Source organism: Manis pentadactyla, chromosome 16 (assembly GCF_030020395.1).
Source record: "Manis pentadactyla isolate mManPen7 chromosome 16, mManPen7.hap1, whole genome shotgun sequence".
NCBI classification, from domain to species: domain Eukaryota; kingdom Metazoa; phylum Chordata; class Mammalia; order Pholidota; family Manidae; genus Manis; species Manis pentadactyla.
The window spans coordinates 41282736-41304117 of record NC_080034.1 but is presented as its reverse complement, the minus strand read 5'-3'; the positions used below and the strand labels follow the sequence as shown (position 1 = coordinate 41304117).

Here is a 21382-nt window from a genome sequence, read left to right as displayed (position 1 = left end):
CTTAATATTGTTTCATTCCTGGAGATCCTTTTGTCTCTCTCTATGTCAGCTTCTATGCGTTCCTGTTCTCTGGTTTCAATTCCATCAATGGCCTCTTGCATTCTATCCATTCTGCTTATAAACCCTTCCAGAGTTTGTTTCATTTCTGCGATCTCCTTTCTGGCATCTGTGATCTCTTTCCGGACTTCATCCCATTTTTCTTGCGTATTTCTGTGCATCTCTGTCAGCATGTTTATGATTCTTATTTTGAATTCTTTTTCAGGAAGACTGGTTAGGTCTGTCTCCTTCTCTGGTGTTGTCTCTGTGATATTTGTCTGCCTGTAGCTTTGCCTTTTCATGGTGATAGGAATAGTCTGCAGAGCTGGGACGAGTGACGGCTGGAAGGACTTCCTTTCTTGTTGGTTTGTGGCCCTCCTCTCCTGGGAGAACAGCGGCCTCTAGTGGCTTGTGCTGCGCAGCTGCGCGCAGACAGGGTTTCTGCTTCCTGCCCGGCTGCTATGGAGTTAATCTCCGCTGTTGCTGTGGGCGTGGCCTGGCTCGGGCAGCTACTCCAAAATGGTGGAGTCGCGTAGGAGCAGGAGCTGCTGGGAGGCTATTTATCTCCGTGAGGGGCCTCCCTGCTCCCTGCAGCCCAGGGGTTAGGGTGCCCAGAGACCCCGGATTCCCTACCTCTGGATTAAGTGACCCGCCCTGCCCCTTTAAGACTTCCAAAAAGCACCCGCCAAAAGAAAACAACGACCACAAAAAAAAACAAGAAAAAAAATTTTTTTAATTAAAAAAAAAATTTTTTTAATTAAAAAAAAAAAGGTGGTCGTTCGTTTTTCTTTATTCTCCGGTGCCAGCCTCAGGCCTCTGCTCACCGGTCTTTCTGCCCTGTTTCCCTAGTATTGGGGTCCCTGTCCCTTTAAGACTTCCAAAAAGCGCTCGCCAAAACAAAGCAGCAAAAAAGCAAAAAAAAAAAAATGGTCGCGCCCTTTTCTTATGTCCTCTGTCGCCCAGCCTCCAGTGCCCGCTCACTGTTCTTGCTGCCCTGTTTTCCCAGTATCGAGCACCCTGCACTCTGGCCCGGATGGCGGGGGCTGGGTGCTCGGCAGTCCTGGGCTCCGTCTCCCTCCCGCTCTGCCTGCTCTTCTCCCGCCGGGAGCTGGGGGGAGGGGCGCTCGGCTCCCGCGGGGCCGGGGCTTGTATCTTACCCCCTTCGCGAGGCGCTGGGTTCTCTCAGGTGTGGATGTGGTCTGTATATTGTCCTGTGTCCTCTGGTCTTTATTCTAGGAAGGGTTGTCTTTGTTATATTTTCATAGATATATGTTGTTTTGGGAGGAGATTTCCGCTGCTCTACTCACGCCGCCATCTTCCGCCCCTCTCTGTGTTGTAATTTTTAACCAAAAAAAGATGATGTAGCTGAGCTTCCTAGTATATTTCCTACATCTGAGGAATTGGAGTAGGACTGAGCCTCATGTAAGGGGCTCCCTACCAGGAGGTAGCAAGTTTAACAAAGGCAAAATGATATATAGTCTTAGAAGTCAGGACAGCCATTATTTTCGAGACAGTGGGTTCTTCTAGCATTCTAGTAATGTGATGTTTTATGGGTGCTGGTAACATGGATTCACTAGTAGACCCAACCTGCGCAAAACTGAGGAGGAGGAGAGGTGGTGAAGGGAAAAGGAGTGACAGTGGAAAAGTAGAAAACATCTCGACTCCTTCATGGACCCACTTCACCTGGTTACCTTCATCTTTTAGACATTATCAACCTGGAGGAAGAAAGAAAATGTGGAAAACATACAAAAAGAGATTTTTTAAGGAAGTGACAACAAAAAGACAATTTATACAAAGTCTTCCTTGAGACTCCAGTAGAAATAGATTGGCTGATATAGATAGGTATACATATATCTATGTGTTTTTCTAAGAAAACTCAACATTGGCAAATTTTGCTCTGCTTCTTTCCTGTTATCCTTCTATGACCAGTTATAGATATGTCCTGGTAAAGAAGATATGACAGGCATCAGTATAAGTCCCAGTATATATATCAAGTTCAAATCTTTTGTGATTTTGAACCACAGATTTATCTTATGGGAGAAGAAAATAAACTCTCTTCTGCCAAGAACTATGGTTCTTCATCCATCTCCTTATACTGGTGTTACTGTGCAACAACATCAGGACTTCTAGACCAAAAGTATCCAGGTCTCGAGGAATGACTTTCTCCTCTCCAGGTTTGGGTTCTGGTCCTCATGTTTTCATGGTGGGTCCAGAAGATAAAGGAGTAAGACTGACTTTCTTAGGCAAGGGGTGGTTTCTGCAGCCTGAGGTACAATGAGAAGGTGCAAGGGGAGAGAAGACACCAAGCTAATGGTTGTTTCAGAAAGAGGCTTCGCTCATTGTGACATGCAGCCTGCTCCATGAAGAACCCCTTCTTCAGACAAGAGCAGGTGGAAACAATGTCTATCGCAGGTCAGCTTTGCTCATTTTGGGGACAGGACAGGACAAGAGTAAGGAGGGCATATTTGGGACCTCGGTTGGAATAGCCTTGCTTGGTATATGTTTTTACATCTTCATGTTGTGTACTTGGCATCTCATAGGTTGTTATTCCTTTTCAGTCAGAAGAAAGGAATTATATCAGCAAGGTGAGTTATATTGATGTTAAGGTTGGACCAACCATCTCTTCTGCCCTTCTGTTCTGGTTGCCTCCGATTCATCTTGCTGATGAGGGTTTCCCTACCCTAAATAGAATCAGATGATCAGACACTCAACATGCAGCCCTGGACATGTGAAACTGGCAGCACTTTATTAATTGCGTATACTCACCTCCTGGGGGAGGAGGACACCATAAACCATGCCAGACCATGTGGGAGTTGTACTTGGGAGCAGAGTGAGCCAAGAGGTGCTGTGGGAAGCGGGATTTGTAGTTACAAGAGGACGAGGTGCCCTGTTTCCTGTGGAAGTATGTGATTGGATTGTTTGAATAGTTTTCCAGGCTGACAGGGAGATGAAGCCTGTTAGATTGAGGACTAGGTAGAGTTCAGATGGCATGGATGATAGGGAAATTAGTTGAGTGTCAGGGAGCTTTTCCTGCAGGGTGGGGGTCATATCCAGTGAGAGCAGAAGAACTCACAAATATGTGTTTGGAGCCCTGTGAGGCTCAAAGATGTCAAGGCAGCACACGGGATTTTAGGCTTTACAATACACTTTTGCAACTCAAGTCTATCTTCTTCTAAAAGAACCAGACCCTTATATTTTGTCACAGATGTGTTGGTGAAATGTGGAAAATGTGAGAAATAGAACAGGAGATGTACCCCAGAATTGTCAATGAAGTGGTGAAGATAGAAATATAGCACTATCATAAACCTTCATATTTCATGTGATTGCAACAATTTTGTGCACTGAAATGAAGGTCCTATGAATGGAAAATCTAATTCCTTTGTTTTATTTCAAACTGGAGAAAAAGCAAAATTATATGCTGGTGAGTAACTGCTGTCTTGGGGCTTCAGGCACCTCAGACTTTCACGAGGCATTTCTAGAGCATTTTTCAGAGATGTGCCATCTTGCAAGATTTATTTTGAAGCTGGGAGTCCAAAAAATACAGGACATGAGGGGATAAGTATCCACCAGTTCAGAAGACATTTTCTTGGCATATTTTCCCATCAGATTTTGTTTCTTTTTAGACTGGAGAAGGGAACAATTCAAAGCAGGTGAGTGACCTTATTATTTTGTCTCACAAAATCTCTTCTGTACAAATGAGAAATTCTTGCTTCTGTGTAAACTCCCAATAATACCCACTGGGTCATCATTTCACGGCTTTCATGTCAGTCTCAGTTTCGTGCTGAAATGTGAGAAGATTTCTTACTGTTCTGACCATCCATTCATTCATTCAGTATAAATGTCTACAACTATTCAGTACCAAATAAATAAAACAGATCTACTCTCTCACATGGGAAAGTACATGTACAAACTGTGATGAATATTATGAAGGAAAAAGAGATTTCCATGAGGATAAAATGGTGGATTAATCTCCTGAGAAATTGATACTTAATCTGAGACTTAAGTGTATGTATATTTATTCATGTGAATTACATTTGAAAGTGGTTCAGTCAGAAGGAAAGCTTTTATGTAACCAGCTTGAGGCAGAGAAGAGCTTATTGCATCTCAGTGCAAGGAGAAAATGGCCCCTGACCATCTTAGAGTCTTTCCAGAATTTTGAGTTATTAATTTCTAGTGCATGTTACTTCACTCTGAATGTCCCTATATCCACAAATAAACATTTCCTAGTTAATTTAATCCCTGAAAAATTAAAACATATTCTAATACCCCTAAATATCAATTCTTAGGAGAAAAACTTTAATTACCAAAGATGTTTAGTTTGGCAAGAAGCAGATTAATTACTACTAGTATCAATACTATTGCTACTATTACTACAGGTATTAGTGTTACTGTAACTGTTGGAAGCTAAAATTTACCAAGTGCTCATTATAGACAAGACATAGTACTAAGTTCTCTACACATTATCTTGTTTATTTCTCACAATAGTCCTATGCTGAAGTATCATAATTATGGACAACATCATAAGGAGGAAGTGAGGCTGAGAGAAGCAAAATAACTTTACCAAGATCACAGCTACTAAGGACAGAGTGATTATCAAAATTCAGATGTTTCTGATGACAGAGACCGGGATTTCAACCAATAGATATGTAATAAGAGTATATGAGAAGTGGATGGCTTAATTATTACATAAAAATGATATCCAAGAAAAATGATACCACAGAAGCTTAAATGCAAGTGGATACCTGTGATTGGAAATAAGATGGGGCTTAATAAGAACAAGCATTAAAGAAACATATTTGAAGGAAGATGGAGGGGCCCCATCCTGAGATACCTGACCCTGGGGATTTTCAGATGAGACAGCACTCTGGGCTAGATGGTCTCAGCCAAGGTCCTGGTTACCCAGGGTCCTGTCCAGCCCTGGCCTTCTATGATTTATACATGTTGTGTCTCCTACGGATATAGGACATGTGTGAATATAGGATAGAACATAGATTGTTTTACCTACTTTCCTATTTCTCTTCCCCTTATTTTCCTTCATTCCCTTCTCTAGTATTTTAATTTTTCCTAAGGCCAAAACGTTAGGAAAAAAACCATGACCTTGGTATTTCCCCCTATACCTACAGTGGCTGTTTCACTGGGTCTGGGCACAGCTCATTTGAACCTCATCTATCTGAGAATAGAAAACATGTTTCTTCAGTGGAGAGTTCTTCTCAGAGCTGTGATGCCCCAACACACCCAGGGCAAGGGGAATCTGAAACCATCTTCAGTGTTCTGGGCCAAGATTGCTTTAACACAGGGAGATATTTCTTTATTCCTGTAATCCTTTAATACAGGGAAATACTACTGGGAGGTAAAAGTAAATATGGGGATAGAAGTGGGCCCTGGAACTAGATGGGCTGTGACTGTTTGCTCACATACAGTGATGAGAATGGAGTGGTTTATAGAATGTCCAGAGAAGAATTTTTGGGTGTTGGCATACAAGGAGGGAAAACTCACCTCCCATTTAGAGTATCTGTCACTGAGGCAGCATCCCCACAGGATAAGGGTTTTCCTGGACTGGAAAGTAAGGTTGTGTCCTTTTACCACATGACTGATGGGTCCTACATCTATTCCTTTACTGGAGTCACCTTCAATGGGACCCTCCATCCTTAATTTAGCCTTCGGGTGCTGGCACATCTGTGACTGTCTGCTTAGCTTCAGGTGACACTGAATATTGTCCCAATTCTTCTCCAAAGACCTCTGAAACTCATTTAAGGAGCGATACAGGTGTCCCCCGAGAAGCTAACCGTCTGTTGCCCTGTAAGAAGTGAAGGGTCACCACCTCTGTTGCCTCCACTTGAGCTCCAACAGGCATGTTTGCCAAGAAGGCTCTCCTTGTGTGGAATGTAGGTCAGTTTTGTTAGGTGTGGCTTCGCCCCTTTCAAAGAGGGAGAGGCAGAAAGAGACATGGGGCAACTGGAAAATGTCTGGGGGATTTCCTCTAGCATTAAGCTCTCTTCAAGCAGGAGCAGTTTGGCACAGAAAATCTTGAAACAAATGAATGGCCTCTCTTCTGTTCCTGTCCTCAGTGTGTTTTGAAGTAAATGTTTTTAAAGCTACATTTAAAGATAAATTCTCTCTTCTTACTATTTTATTATCAAATATGGAGAAGTGGTGTTTGAAGGGAAGGGTCACCGTTGAGTGAATTTTCAATACACTTTACTACTGTTGGAGATACACAGAAATCTGTTCAAATCTTTGTAAAGTCAGTAGCTCAGCTTGTCCTTTCTCCAGGCGCCAGTGTCCACTGACTTCTCAACTGGGGGTTTGCCGAGGGGTGAGGAGGACTGATCCAGAGCTACAACCCATTTCAGCAGGAGCCCAAGCCTTCTGGGAGGGAAGACCTCTCTTCCCCCAACCCCTTTGTAAAAATCATTTATTTATTCTTAAGGACTTTATATATATATATATATATATTATTATGGTGTGATTGATATACACTCTTACGAAGGTTTCACATGAAAAAACAATGGTTACTACATTCACCCACATTATCAAGTCTCCACCCACACCCCAATGCAGTCACTGTCCGTCAGTGCAGCAAGTTGCCGGAGATCTATGTCCCTTCTCTGTGATACACTCTTCTCCCCATGATCCCCCACACCATGTGTACTAAACATAATACCCCTCAGTCCCCTTCTCCCTCCCTCCCCACCCGCTCTCCCACACCCCTCCCCTTTGGTAACCACTAGTTCATTCTTGGAGTCGCTGAGTCTGCTGCCATTTTGTTCCTTCAGTTTTGTTTCATTGTTATACTCCATGAATGAGATAAATCATTTGGCATTTGTTTTTCTCCACCTGGCTTATTTCACTGAGCATAATGTCCTCCATTTCCATCCATGTTGTTGCAAATGGTAGGATTTGTTTCTTTCTTATGGCTGAATAGTATTTCATTGTATATATGTGCCACATCTTCTTTATCCATTCATCTACAGATGGACACTTAGGTTGCTTCCATATCTTGGCTATTGTAAAAAGTGCTGCGATGAACATAGGGGTGTATGTGTCTTTTTGAATCTGAGAAGTTGTATTCTTTAGGTATATTCCAAGGAGTGGGATTCCGGGGTCAAATGGTATTTTTATTTTTAGTTTTTTGAGGAACCTCCATATTGCTTTCCACAATGGTTGAACTAGCTTACATTCCCACCAGCAGTGTAGGAAGGTTCCCCTTTCTCCGCATCCTCGCCAACATTTGTTGTTCTTAGTCTTTTCGATGCTGGCTGTCCTTACTGGTGTGAGGTGATATCTCATTGTGGTTTTAATTTGCATTTCTCTGATGATTAGTGATGTGGAGCATCTTTTCATGTGCCTGTTGGCCATTTGAATTTCTTCTTTGGAGAACTGTCTCTTCATATCCTCTGTCCATTTGTTAATTGGGTTATTTGCTTTTTGGGTGTTGAGGTGTGTAAGTTCTTTATATATTTTGGATGTTAACCCCTTGTCGGATATGTCATTTACAAATATATGCTCCCATACTGTAGGATGCCTTTTTGTTTTGTTGATGATGTCCTTTGCCATACAAAAACTTTTTAGTTTGATGTAGTCCCATGAGTTCATTTTTGCTTTTGCTTCCCTTTCTCAAGGAGATGGGTTCAGAAAGAAGTTGTTCACACTTATATTCAGGAGATGTTTGCCTATGTTGTCTTCTAAGAGTTTTATGGTTTCATGACTTACATTGAAGTCTTTAATCCATTTCGAGTTTACTTTTGTGTATGGGGTTAAACAATAATCCAGTTTCATTCTCTTGCATGTAGCTGTCCAGTTTTGCCAACACCAGCTGTTGAAGAGGCTGTCATTTCCCCATTGTATGTCCAATTTATCATATATTAATTGACCATATATGGTTGGGCTTATATCAGGGCTCTCTAGTCTGTTCCATTGGTCTATGGGTCTGTTCCTGTCCCAGTACCAAATTGTCTTGATTACTGTGGCTTTGTAGGAGAGCTTGAAGCCCCAACCCCTTTTTTTTTTAACAAGCTCTAACTTGTTAGCAGGTCCAGAATTGTCTTATGTGAGTATGTGAATGAAAAAGGAATTTATGTTGTAGTTTATGTTTTCAGAGAAAAAAAATAGTCAAATAGAAACGAAGAAGCATCTGCAGCCTCCATGGAGTGAGTCATTGCCAAAACTAGCATTTTTTTCTTTGACCACATTCTTCTCACTTTTGAGGGTTTCCTTTGTCTTTCACACAGCTAAGTCTTCTCCAGTTGTTTCTCACCAAGCTAATGTCTTCAAGGATCTAAACTGTGAGCCCCTCCTGTCAAATGAACACTCTCTTCCTGGTGATAGGAGAGATCCACTTAGATTTTTCTCCACTATTAATGTGTCTTTAAACTACAAACCCCTTCAATAACCTCTTGAGAGATGTGCCTCCGTAGTGAACTTCCCTGGCACACTGAGCGGCAAAGCCAGTATTTGATCCCAGGAGGAGTGAGTCAGAGCCCAGATCATTAACTTCATTGACAGTAAGAGGAGGGCTTTGGGAACAAGCAAGCAATAATAAAGGCAGGAGAGAGGTAAATGAATGGTGGGAAAATATTAACATGTAATTAAATGGACATGGTGGATGAGAAAGGATTTCTGGCCAAGAGGAACTTATGCATGGGAATAACAACGAAACAGGAAAAATGAGATGGAACTATGATATAGAACAGGAAGGATAATGCGTTCAGTTTTGGATATTTTACTCCTTGTTAAATACTCAGGACATTCAGCATGAGGTTCCTAATGAGTTCTTACTAACTCTTCTGCAGGAACTAAATTCATATTTTGTTCTACAGCAGGATTCTTCCACCTGTCACTTTTCAGTTCATTTCAATGTGTTTATGTCCTTCTAAGCTTAGACATTTGAGAGCATAGACTGATGGACAATGAAAGAAATTGTGACGGTTGATGTTCTGTTAACACAAAAAGCTGTAGAAATGCCAGGGATAATGTCATCCACTGCATCCTCATCTCTAGCTGTGGGTAAATCCACAGCAGTGAGGGGTCTCCAAGTAGCCCATGGCTTCTGGCAAAGCAATCACCCTGAGTTCACCATCTGACACATCAATCAGTTTCTTATTGCAGGACTTCTCTGGCAATGCCATTTTGAGTAGAGTTTATGGAAGTATAATAAGACATTCAAAAAATAAAGAGACTTTGCTAGAATATAGAAGTATCTTAGGGCAGGAACTACATCTTATTAAGCATTTTACTCTAGGGCCTACCATAGTGCATTCTATGGAGATAAAGTATTTGATAAATATACTATTTATGAATATATCCATGTATTCCACAAATGTTTATTGGTCAACTTATATATGCCATGTTTCCACTTTGTTAGGATATACAAAAAATAAAAATATCACTGCCTTAATGGAACTTACTGTCTACTGACGAAAAAGGGGAAAGTCCCACGGGGGTTTAACAGGTTTAGTCTCTCTGGTTTCCTCCAGTCCTCTCCTTGACCTGAGATACATCCATTCTGAGAGTTCTTATGCTTTACATGACTACAACTGCTCAGAAGTGGGAGGGAGCTGGATCCTTGATGATCCAATCCTATTGCTCATCTGTTAGCCACAGTGACTATTTCAGTGACTGGGGGTAGAGGTGGGTCTTATTAGTCTATTAATCATTCTCCTCTATGGCTTTTCTAAGTGAAATTGGAACTGAGAAAGTAAATTAATCCCCAATTTGGGAAGTCAAAAAAACAAATATTTCTTAATACGTAGTAAAAGAATTGACTGATTAAAAGCACATTTCCATGAGGCTTTCCTAGGGAAAGCCTACATATCTATACATCGGGCCTGCACAAGTACACAACACTAAAATGCAAAGAGTTAGAGTGACCAGGAAGAAAGATTCAAAACAAAGAAAGAAAGAAAAGGAAAAAGTTAACCTTCAGATAATATTAAATAAAAATATTATAATTATATTAAATCAAAATAGAATAACATCAAAAATATTTTAAGGCCAAGCTAGCATATCTACTAATATATTTGTATTAAAAAATATGAAGGGTATGTAAGGGCATATTAATGTATCAAAATGAGTAAATTATTTGTCAAATTCCATAGAATGTCAGGTAGAAAAAGTGAACCTTAAACTATGAACTTTAGTTGAAAATAACATATCGATATTGGTTCACCAGTTATAACAAATGTGCCACACCAATGCACAATGTCAGTAACAGAGTATATTATGGGGAAAGAGGAGGAATATGGGAATGCTCTAGATTTTCCACTCCATTTTTCTGCAAACCTGAAACAGCTCTTAAAAAATAAAAATCTCTTAATTATAAAAAAAAAGGAATGAAGTATTGGCACATGCTACAATATGGATGAATTTGGAACACATTATCTACGTAAAAAAGGCCAGATACAAAAAAATCCATATCTTTTGTGATTCCATTTCAATGAAACACCCAGTATAGGCAAATTCTTGCAGACAGAAAGTACATTAGTGGTTGCCAGGGGCTGGGGAGACGGAAAAATGGGTAGTGATTACTTAATAGCTATGGAATTTTCCTTTTGGAGTCATGAAAATATTCTGGAGTTGGATGCCGATGTTGGTCACACAATTTTATGAAAGTATAAATACAACTGAATTGTATACTTTACACTGGCTAAAATGATGAATTTTGTGTTTTGTGTATTTTATAGTCGAAAAAATTTACGAACTAAATAAAGTAAATGTGTAAATACTTGTGGGAGAACTATGTATAGTTTCAAACATAAATGTATGAGTTTAAAAATCGAGAGAAAAAAATACTGTGAGCCAAAAGAAATCCCAGAACACTAGAAGAACAATTCTCAAAGGACAGAGATAGCTGATGCCTGTCATTCCAGAAAACAGTGGAGTGTCATTCGTATGTATTCCTCATTCTCACTTTGGAAGATTTTAAGACTTTTTTCCAAGTCCTTTTCTCACATTCTTGCTTTTCCACATATAGTTTCTTTTCTTTAATTCATTATGACTTTAAAATATTTTTATTGTATGCTGTATTTACTGTTTATATTTCTAAAAATTATGTAATTATTAAATTTAATTGTGCACTTTTTTGCTCTAAGAATAAAACTCATTTTCTTTTTTTTTTATTGTTTTTTATTGAAGGGTAGTTGATGCACAGTATTACATTACATTAGTTTCAAGTGTACAACACAGTGATAAAACATTTATATACATAATTCTAGGTTCCAGCTATCACCCTACCAAGCTGTTACAATATCTTGACTATATTCCTTATGCTATACATTACATCCCGGTTACTTATTTATTTTACCATTGGAAGTCTGTCCCGTTTTTTTTTTTTTTTGTGAGGGCATCTCTCATATTTCTTGATCAAATGGTTGTTAACGACAATAAAATTCTGTATAGGGGAGTCAATGCTCAATGCACAATCATTAATCCACCCCAAGCCTAATTTTTGTCAGTCTCCAATCTTCTGAGGCATAACAAACAAGTTCTTACATGTAGAACAAATTCTTACATAATGAATAAGTTACATAGTGAACAGTACAAGGGCAGTCATCACAGAAACCTTCGGTTTTGCTCATGCTTTATGAACTATAAACAGTCAGTTCAAATATGAATACTGATTTGGTTTTTATACTTGATTTATATGTGGATACCACATTTCTCTCTTTATTATTATTATTTTTAATAAAATGCTGAAGTGGTAGGTAGATACGAGATAAAGGTAGAAAACATAGTTTAGTGTTGTAAGAGAGCAAATGTAGATGATAAGGTGTGTGCCTGTAGACTATGTGTTAATCCAAGCTAGACAAGGGCAATAAAACATCCACGTATGCAGAAGATTTCTCTCAGAACAGGGGGGGTGAGGTTCTAAGCCTCACCTCTGTTGATCCCCAATTTCTCACCTGATGGCCCCCCTGCGACTGTGCCTGTCTTAGGTTGTTCCTCCCTTGAGGAATCTTACCCGTCTCTGGCTAACCAGTCATCTTCCGGGGCCATACAGGGAAATGTGAAGTTGGTAAGTGAGAGAGAAGCCTTACTGTTTGAAAAGGTTAGCTTTTTACTTCTTTGCATATTTATGCCCTGTAGCTTCTATGCCCAGCATTTGTCTTGAGGTATTTTTACCACTTGGAAGAATTATGATACTCGGTAAATTTGATATGAGGCACGAATTCTATTTAAGGGTTGTAATTAGGAAGGAAGAAGAAAAGCTATAGAAGTAGCAGGTGGAAGAAAACCTGGGAAGATTGATTATTTCTTTGACATATCTTCTTGTAGAGTAACTTCAGCATGTATAGGTTTTAAGCTACTACTTAAATTGCATACACACATTAACATAATAGGAGTATAGTTACATAACCAAAGCATACCTGTAATTACCAGCCATCTGCAGTGAAACCAAGAAAACCAGTTAGGCACCTTAGGCATTTGTGAAAACTTATCTATGATATGGTGGATATTGTCCAGCTGAACTTGAACAGTCTGAGAGAAATCAGACAAATTAAAACAACCCATTCCTGGGGAATGTTCACATCCCTTATGTTCTTTTTTTTTTTTGCATGTTTTTTTTTTTAATTTTTAATTTTTAATTTTTTTTTTATTGAAGGGTAGTTGACAACAGTATTGCATTACATTAGTTTCAGGTGTACAACACAGTGATTCAACATTTATATACATGATAATTCTAGGTACCAGGTATCACCATACCAAGTTGTTACAATATTTTGACTATATTCCTTATGCTATACATTACATCCCGGTTACTTATTTATTTTACAATTGGAAGTGTGTTTAAATATATATATATATATATATTTTTTTTTTTGTGAGGGCATCTCTCATATTTATTGATCAAATAGTTGTTAACCACAATAAATTTCTGTATAGGGGGGTCAATACTCAATGCACAATCATTAATCCACCCCAAGCCTAATTTTCGTCAGTCTCCAATCTTCTGATGCATAACGAACAAATTCTTACATGGAGTACAAATTCTTACATAGTGAATAAGTTACATGGTGAACAGTGCAAGGGCAGTCATCACAGAAGCTTTCGGTTTTGTTCATGCATTATGAACTATACACAGTTCAAATATGACTATTCATTTGATTTTTAAACTTGATTTATATGTGGATACCACATTTCTCTATTATTATTATTTTTAATAAAATGCTGAAGTGGTAGGTAGATACGAGATAAAGGTAGAAAACAGAGTTTAGTGTTGTAAGAGAGCAAATGTAGATGATCAGGTGTGTGCCTGTAGACTATGTGTTAATCCGACCTAGACGAGGGCAATAAACATCCATGTATGCAGAAGATTTCTCTCAGAACATGAGGGGGGGGGTTCTAAGCCTCACCTCTGCTGCTCCCCATTTTCTCACCAGATGGCCCCCTGCGACTGTGCCTGTCTTAGGTTGTTCCTCCCTTGAGGAATCTTACCCGTCTCTGGCTAACCAGTCATCTTCCGGGGCCATACAGGGAAATGTTAAGTTGGTAAGTGAGAGAGGAGCCTTATTGTTTGAAAAGGTTAGCTTTTTACTTCTTTGCATATTTATGCCCTGTGGCTTCTATGCCCAACATTTGTCTTGAGGTGTCTTTACCACTTGGAAGAATTATGATACTCGGTAAATTCGACCTGTGGCACGAGTTCTATTTAAAGGTTGTGATTAGGTAGGAAGAAGAAAAGCTATAGAAGTAGCAGGCAGAAGAAAACCTGGGAAGATTGATTATTTCTTTGACATATCTTCTTGTACAGTAACTTCAGCATGGATAGGTTTTAAACTACTAATTAAATTGCGCACACACATTAACATAATAGGTGTATAGTTATATAACCAAAGCATACCTGTAATTACCAGCCATCTCCAGTGAAACCAAGAAAACCAGTTAGGCACCTTAGGCATTTGTGAAAACTTATCTATGACATGGTGGATATTGTCCAACTGAACTTAAACAGTCTGAGAGAATTCAGATAAACTAGAACAACCCATTCCTGGGGACTGTTAATATCCCGTATGTTCTTTTAACGATAAATAGTCTGTGGTTGTAAGATTTTGGAGTGCTACAATTTGCACTTTTCCTAATTCTTGGTTGAGTTCCAACAGTATAGATCCAGTCAAATTTGTTGTTTTACTGTATGCACAGGCCAGCTTAGATCTCTCCTTCCTCATTCCCATGGCAAGTCCAGGAACTGGTGGGATGAGTGCATCTACAGCTGTAGCAGTGCGTGGATCTTTGTTGGGGTTTTTTGATGATGATCTTCTGGCATGAGTCTTCCAGAGAGTGCTGATGTTGGAAGTTCTCTTTCATATCGTATCTTAGTTCATTTTCGGGATAGCCCAATTAGGCTTTGATCCTCTGTATAAACACAAACAGACCCTTTGCCTACACTTTTATATGCCCTTTATACTCTTGTGTAGAAGTCATTGGAGGTTACCACACAGGAACTGCCATTTTTTGTTGTTTTGTTTTGCTTTGTTTTTGGTATCACTAATCTACACTTACATGATGAATATTATGTTTACTAGGCTCTCCCCTATACCATGTCTCCCTTATAAACCCCTTTACAGTCACTGTCCATCAGCATAGCAAAATGTTGTAGAATCACTACTTGGCTTCTCTGTGTTGTGCAGCCCTCCCTTTTCTCCTACCCCCCCACGCATGTTAATCTTAATACCCCCCTAATTCTCCCCCCCCTTATCACTCCCTACCCACCCATCCTCCCCAGTCCCTTTCCCTTTGGTACCTGTTAGTCCATTCTTGAGTTCTGTGATTCTGCTGCTGTTTTGTTCCTTCAGTTTTTCCTTTGTTCTTATATTCCACAGATAAGTGAAATCATTTGGTATTTCTCTTTCTCCACTTGGCTTGTTTCACTGAGCATAATACCCTCCAGCTCCATCCATGTTGCTGCAAATGATTGGATTTGCCCTTTTCTTATGGCTGAGTAGTATTCCATTGTGTATATGTACCACATCTTCTTTATCCATTCATCTATTGATGGACATTTAGGTTGCTTCCAATTCTTGGCTATTGTAAATAGTGCTGCAATAAACATAGGGGTGCATCTGTCTTTCTCAAACTTGATTGCTGCATTCTTAGGGTAAATTCCTAGGAGTGGAATTCCTGGGTCAAATGGTAAGTCTGTTTTGAGTATTTTGATGTACCTCCATACTGCTTTCCACAATGGTTGAACTAACTTACATTCCCACCAGTAGTGTAGGAGGGTTCCCCTTTCTCCACAGCCTCGCCACCATTTGTTGTTGTTTGTCTTTTGGATGGCAGCCATCCTTACTGGTGTGAGGTGATACCTCATTGTAGTTTTAATTTGCATTTCTCTGATAATTAGCGATGTGGAGCATCTTTTCATGTGTCTGTTGGCCATCTGTATTTCTTTTTTGGAGAACTGTCTGTTCAGTTCCTCTGCCCATTTTTTAATTGGGTTATTTGTTTTTTGTTTGTTGAGGCGTGAGAGCTCATTATATATTCTGGACGTCAAGCCTTTATCGGATGTGTCATTTTCAAATATATTCTCCCATACTGTAGGGATCCTTCTTATTCTATTGATGGTGTCTTTTGCTGTACAGAAGCTTTTCAGCTTAATATAGTCCCACTTACTCATTTTTGCTGTTGTTTTCCTTGCCCGGGGAGATATGTTCAAGAAGAGGTCACTCATGTTTATGTCTAAGAGGTTTTTGCCTATGTTTTCTTCCAAGAGTTGAATGGTTTCATGGCTTACATTCAGGTCTTTGATCCATTTTGAGTTTACTTTTGTATATGGGGTTAGACAATGGTCCAGTTTCATTCTCCTACATGTAGCTGTCCAGTTTTGCCAGCACCACCTGTTGAAGAGACTGTCATTTCGCCATTGTATGTCCATGGCTCCTTTATCAAATATTAATTGACCATATATGTCTGGGTTAATGTCTGGATTCTCTAGTCTGTTCCATTGGTCTGTGGCTCTACTCTTGTGCCAGTACCAAATTGTCTTGATTACTATGGCTTTATAGTAGAGCTTGAAGTTGGGGAGTGAGATCCCCCCTACTTTATTCTTCTTTCTCAGGATTGCTTTGGCTATTCGGGGTCTTTGGTGTTTCCATATGAATTTTTGAGTTATTTGTTCCAGTTCATTGAAGAATGTTGCTGGTAGTTTCATAGGGAGTGCATCAAATCTGTATATTACTTTGGGCAGGATGGCCATTTTGACGATATTAATTCTTCCTAGCCACGAGCATGGGATGAGTTTCCATCTGTTAGTGTCCCCTTTAATTTCTCTTAAGAGTGACTTGTAGTTTTCAGAGTGTAAGTCTTTCACTTCTTTGGTTAGGTTTATTCCTAGGTATTTTATTTTTTTTGATGCAATTGTGAATTGAGTTGTTTTCCTGATTTCTCTTTCTGTTGGTTCATTGTTAGTATATAGGAAAGCCACAGATTTCTGTGTGTTGATTTTGTATCCTGCAACTTTGCTGTATTCCGATATCAGTTCTAGTAGTTTTGGGGTGGAGTCTTTAGGGTTTTTTATGTACAGTATCATGTCATCTGCAAATAGTGACAGTTTAACTTCTTCTTTACCAATCTGGATTCCTTGTATTTCTTTATTTTGTCTGATTGCCGTGGCTAGGACCTCCAGTACTATGTTAAATAACAGTGGAGAGAGTGGGCATCCCTGTCTAGTTCCCGATCTCAGAGGAAATGCTTTCAGCTTCTCGCTGTTCAATATAATGTTGGCTGTGGGTTTATCATAGATGGCCTTTATTATGTTGAGGTACTTGCCCTCTATTCCCATTTTGCTGAGAGTTTTTAACATGAATGGATGTTGAACTTTGTCAAATGCTTTTTCAGCATCTATGGAGATGATCATGTGGTTTTTGTCTTTCTTTTTGTTGATGTGGTGGATGATGTTGATGGACTTTCGAATGTTGTACCATCCTTGCATCCCTGGGATGAATCCCACTTGGTCATGGTGTATGATACTTTTGATGTATTTTTGAATTCGGTTTGCTAATATTTTGTTGAGTATTTTTTTTTTTTTTTTAATAATTATTTTTTATTGAAGGGTAGTTGACACACAGTATTACATTACATGAATTTCAAGTGTACAACACAGTGGTAGAACATTTATATACATAATTCTAGGTTCCAGCTATCACCCTACCAGGCTGTTACAATATCTTGACTATATTCCTTATGCTATACATTACATCCCGGTTACTAATTTATTTTACGATTGGAAGTCTGTCCTTTTTTTTTTTTTTTTTTTTTTTTTTTTTTTGTGAGGGCATCTCTCATATTTATTGATCAGATGGTTGTGCACGACAATAAAATTCTGTATAGGGGAGTCAATGCTCAATGCACAATCATTATTCCACCCCAAGCCTAATTTTTGTCAGTCTCCAATCTTCTGAGGCATAACAAACAAGTTTTTACATGTAGAACAAATTCTTACATAATGAATAAGTTACATAGTGAACAGTACAAGGGCAGTCATCACAGAAACTTTCGGTTTTGCTCAAGCATTATGAACTCTAAACAGTCAGTTCAAATATGAATACTGATTTGGTTTTTATACTTGATTTATATGTGGATACCACATTTCTCTCTTTATTATTATTATTTTTAATAAAATGCTGAAGTGGTAGGTAGATACAAGATAAAGGTAGAAAACATAGTTTAGTGTTGTAAGAGAGCACATGTAGATGATCAGGTGTGTGCCTGTAGACTATGTGTTAATCCAAGCTAGACCAGGGCAATAAAACATCCACGTATGCAGAAGATTTCTCTCAGAACGGGGGGGTGAGGTTCTAAGCCTCACCTCTGTTGATCCCCAATTTCTCACCTGATGGCCCCCCTGCGACTGTGCCTGTCTTAGGTTGTTCCTCCCTTGAGGAATCTTACCCGTCTCTGGCTAACCAGTCATCTTCCGGGGCCATACAGGGAAATGTGAAGTTGGTAAGTGAGAGAGAAGCCTTATTGTTTGAAAAAGTTAGCTTTTTACTTCTTTGCATATTTATGCCCTGTGGCTTCTATGCCCAGCATTTGTCTTGAGGTATCTTTACCACTTGGAAGAATTATGATACTCGGTAAATTTGATATGAGGCACGAATTCTATTTAAGGGTTGTAATTAGGAAGGAAGAAGAAAAGCTATAGAAGTAGCAGGCGGAAGAAAACATGGGAAGATTGATTATTTCTTTGATATATCTTCTTGTAGAGTAACTTCAGCATGTATAGGTTTTAAGCTACTACTTAAATTGCACACACACATTAACATAATAGGAGTATAGTTACATAACCAAAGCATATCTGTAATTACCAGCCATCTGCAGTGAAACCAAGAAAACCAGTTAGGCACCTTAGGCATTTGTGAAAACTTATCTATGATATGGTGGATATTGTCCAACTGAACTTGAACAGTCTGAGAGAAATCAGACAAATTAAAACAACCCATTCCTGGGGACTGTTCACATGCCATATGTTCTTTTAACAATAAATAGTTTGTAGTTGTAAGACTTTTGAGCGCTACAATTTGCACTTCTCCAAATTCTTGGTTGAGTTCCAACAGTATAGATCCAGTCCAATTTTGTTGTTTTACTGTATGCACAGGCCAGCTTAGATATCTCCTTCCTCATTCCCATGGCAGGTCCAGGAACTGGTGGTATGAGTGCATCTACAGCTGTAGCAGTGCGTGGATTTTGTTGGGGTTTTTTGATGATCATCTTCTGGCATGAGTCTTCCAGAGGGTGCAGATGTTGGAAGTTCTTTTTCATATTGTATCTTAGTTCATTTTCGGGGTAGCCCAATTAGGCTTTGATCCTCTGTATAAACACAAACAGACCCTTTGCCTACACTTTTATATGCCCTTTATACCCTTGTGTAGAACTCGTTGGAGGTTACCACACAGGAACTGCCCTTTTTTTTTTTTTTTTTTGCTATCACTAATCTACACTTACATGACGAATATTATGTTTACTAGGCTCTCCCCTATACCAGGTCTCCCCTATAAACCCCTTTACAGTCACTGTCCATCAGCATAGCAAAATGTTGTAGAATCACTACTTGCCTTCTCTGTGTTGTACAGCCCTCCCTTTTCTCCTACCCCCCCATGCATGTTAATCTTAATACCCCCCTACTTCTCCCCCCCTTATCCCTCCCTACCCACCCATCCTCCCCAGTCCCTTTCCCTTTGGTACCTGTTAGTCCATTCTTGAGTTCTGTGATTCTGCTGCTGTTTTGTTCCTTCAGTTTTTCCTTTGTTCTTATATTCCACAGATAAGTGAAATCATTTGGTATTTCTCTTTCTCCGCTTGGCTTGTTTCACTGAGCATAATACCCTCCAGCTCCATCCATGTTGCTGCAAATGGTTGGATTTGCCCTTTTCTTATGGCTGAGTAGTATTCCATTGTGTATATGTACCACATCTTCTTTATCCATTCATCAATCGATGGACATTTAGGTTGCTTCCAATTCTTGGCTATTGTAAATAGTGCTGCGATAAACATAGGGGTGCACTGATCTTTCTCATACTTGATTGCTGCATTCTTAGGGTAAATTCCTAGGAGTGGAATTCCTGGGTCAAATGGTAAGTCTGTTTTGAGCATTTTGATGTACCTCCATACTGCTTTCCACAATGGTTGAACTAACTTACATTCCCACCAGCAGTGTAGGAGGGTTCCCCTTTCTCCACAGCCTCGCCAACATTTGTTGTTGTTTGTCTTTTGGATGGCAGCCATCCTTACTGGTGTGAGGTGATACCTCATTGTAGTTTTAATTTGCATTTCTCTGATAATTAGCGATGTGGAGCATCTTTTCATGTGTCTGTTGGCCATCTGTATTTCTTTTTTGGAGAACTGTCTGTTCAGTTCCTCTGCCCATTTTTTAATTGGGTTATTTGTTTTTTGTTTGTTGAGGCGTGAGAGCTCCTTATATATTCTGGACGTCAAGCCTTTATCGGATGTGTCATTCTCAAATATATTCTCCCATACTGTAGGGATCCTTTTTGTTCTATTGATGGTGTCTTTTGCTGTACAGAAGCTTTTCAGCTTAATATAGTCCCACTTACTCATTTTTGCTGTTGTTTTCCTTGCCTGGGGAGATATGTTCAAGAAGAGGTCACTCATGTTTATGTCTAGGAGGTTTTCGCCTATGTTTTCTTCCAGGAGTTTAATGGTTTCATGGCTTACATTCAGGTCTTTGATCCATTTTGAGTTTACTTTTGTATATGGGGTTAGACAATGGTCCAGTTTCATTCTCCTACATGTAGCTGTCCAGTTTTGCCAGCACCACCTGTTGAAGAGACTGTCATTTCGCCATTGTATGTCCATGGCTCCTTTATCAAATATTAATTGACCATATATGTCTGGGTTAATGTCTGGATTCTCTAGTCTGTTCCATTGGTCTGTGGCTCTGCTCTTGTGCCAGTACCAAATTGTCTTGATTACTATGGCTTTATAGTAGAGCTTGAAGTTGGGGAGTGAGATCCCCCCTACTTTATTCTTCTTTCTCAGGATTGCTTTGGCTATTCGGGGTCTTTGGTGTTTCCATATGAATTTTTGAGTTATTTGTTCCAGTTCATTGAAGAATGTTGCTGGTAGTTTCATAGGGAGTGCATCAAATCTGTATATTGCTTTGGGCAGGATGGCCATTTTGACGATATTAATTCTTCCTAGCCACGAGCATGGGATGAGTTTCCATCTGTTAGTGTCCCCTTTAATTTCTCTTAAGAGTGACTTGTAGTTTTCAGAGTATAAGTCTTTCACTTCTTTGGTTAGGTTTATTCCTAGGTATTTTTTTTTTTTTGATGCAATTGTGAATGGAGTTGTTTTCCTGATTTCTCTCTCTGTTGGTTCATTGTTAGTATATAGGAAAGCCACAGATTTCTGTGTGTTGATTTTGTATCCTGCAACTTTGCTGTATTCCGATATCAGTTCTAGTAGTTTTGGGGTGGAGTCTTTAGGGTTTTTTATGTACAGTATCATGTCATCTGCAAATAGTGACAGTTTAACTTCTTCTTTACCAATCTGGATTCCTTGTATTTCTTTATTTTGTCTGATTGCCGTGGCTAGGACCTCCAGTACTATGTTAAATAACAGTGGAGAGAGTGGGCATCCCTGTCTAGTTCCCGATCTCAGAGGAAATGCTTTCAGCTTCTCGCTGTTCAATATAATGTTGGCTGTGGGTTTATCATAGATGGCCTTTATTATGTTGAGGTACTTGCCCTCTATTCCCATTTTGCTGAGAGTTTTTAACATGAATGGATGTTGAACTTTGTCAAATGCTTTTTCAGCATCTATGGAGATGATCATGTGGTTTTTGTCTTTCTTTTTGTTGATGTGGTGGATGATGTTGATGGACTTTCGA

The 21382-nt window shown here is 39.3% G+C and overlaps 1 pseudogene; it reads left to right on the top strand.

The window, feature by feature from the left end:
* The window catches only part of LOC118923770 (butyrophilin subfamily 1 member A1-like), a 54874-nt pseudogene extending 44864 nt beyond the window's left edge, over positions 1–10010 (top strand).
* Positions 10011–21382: the final 11372 nt, after the last annotated feature.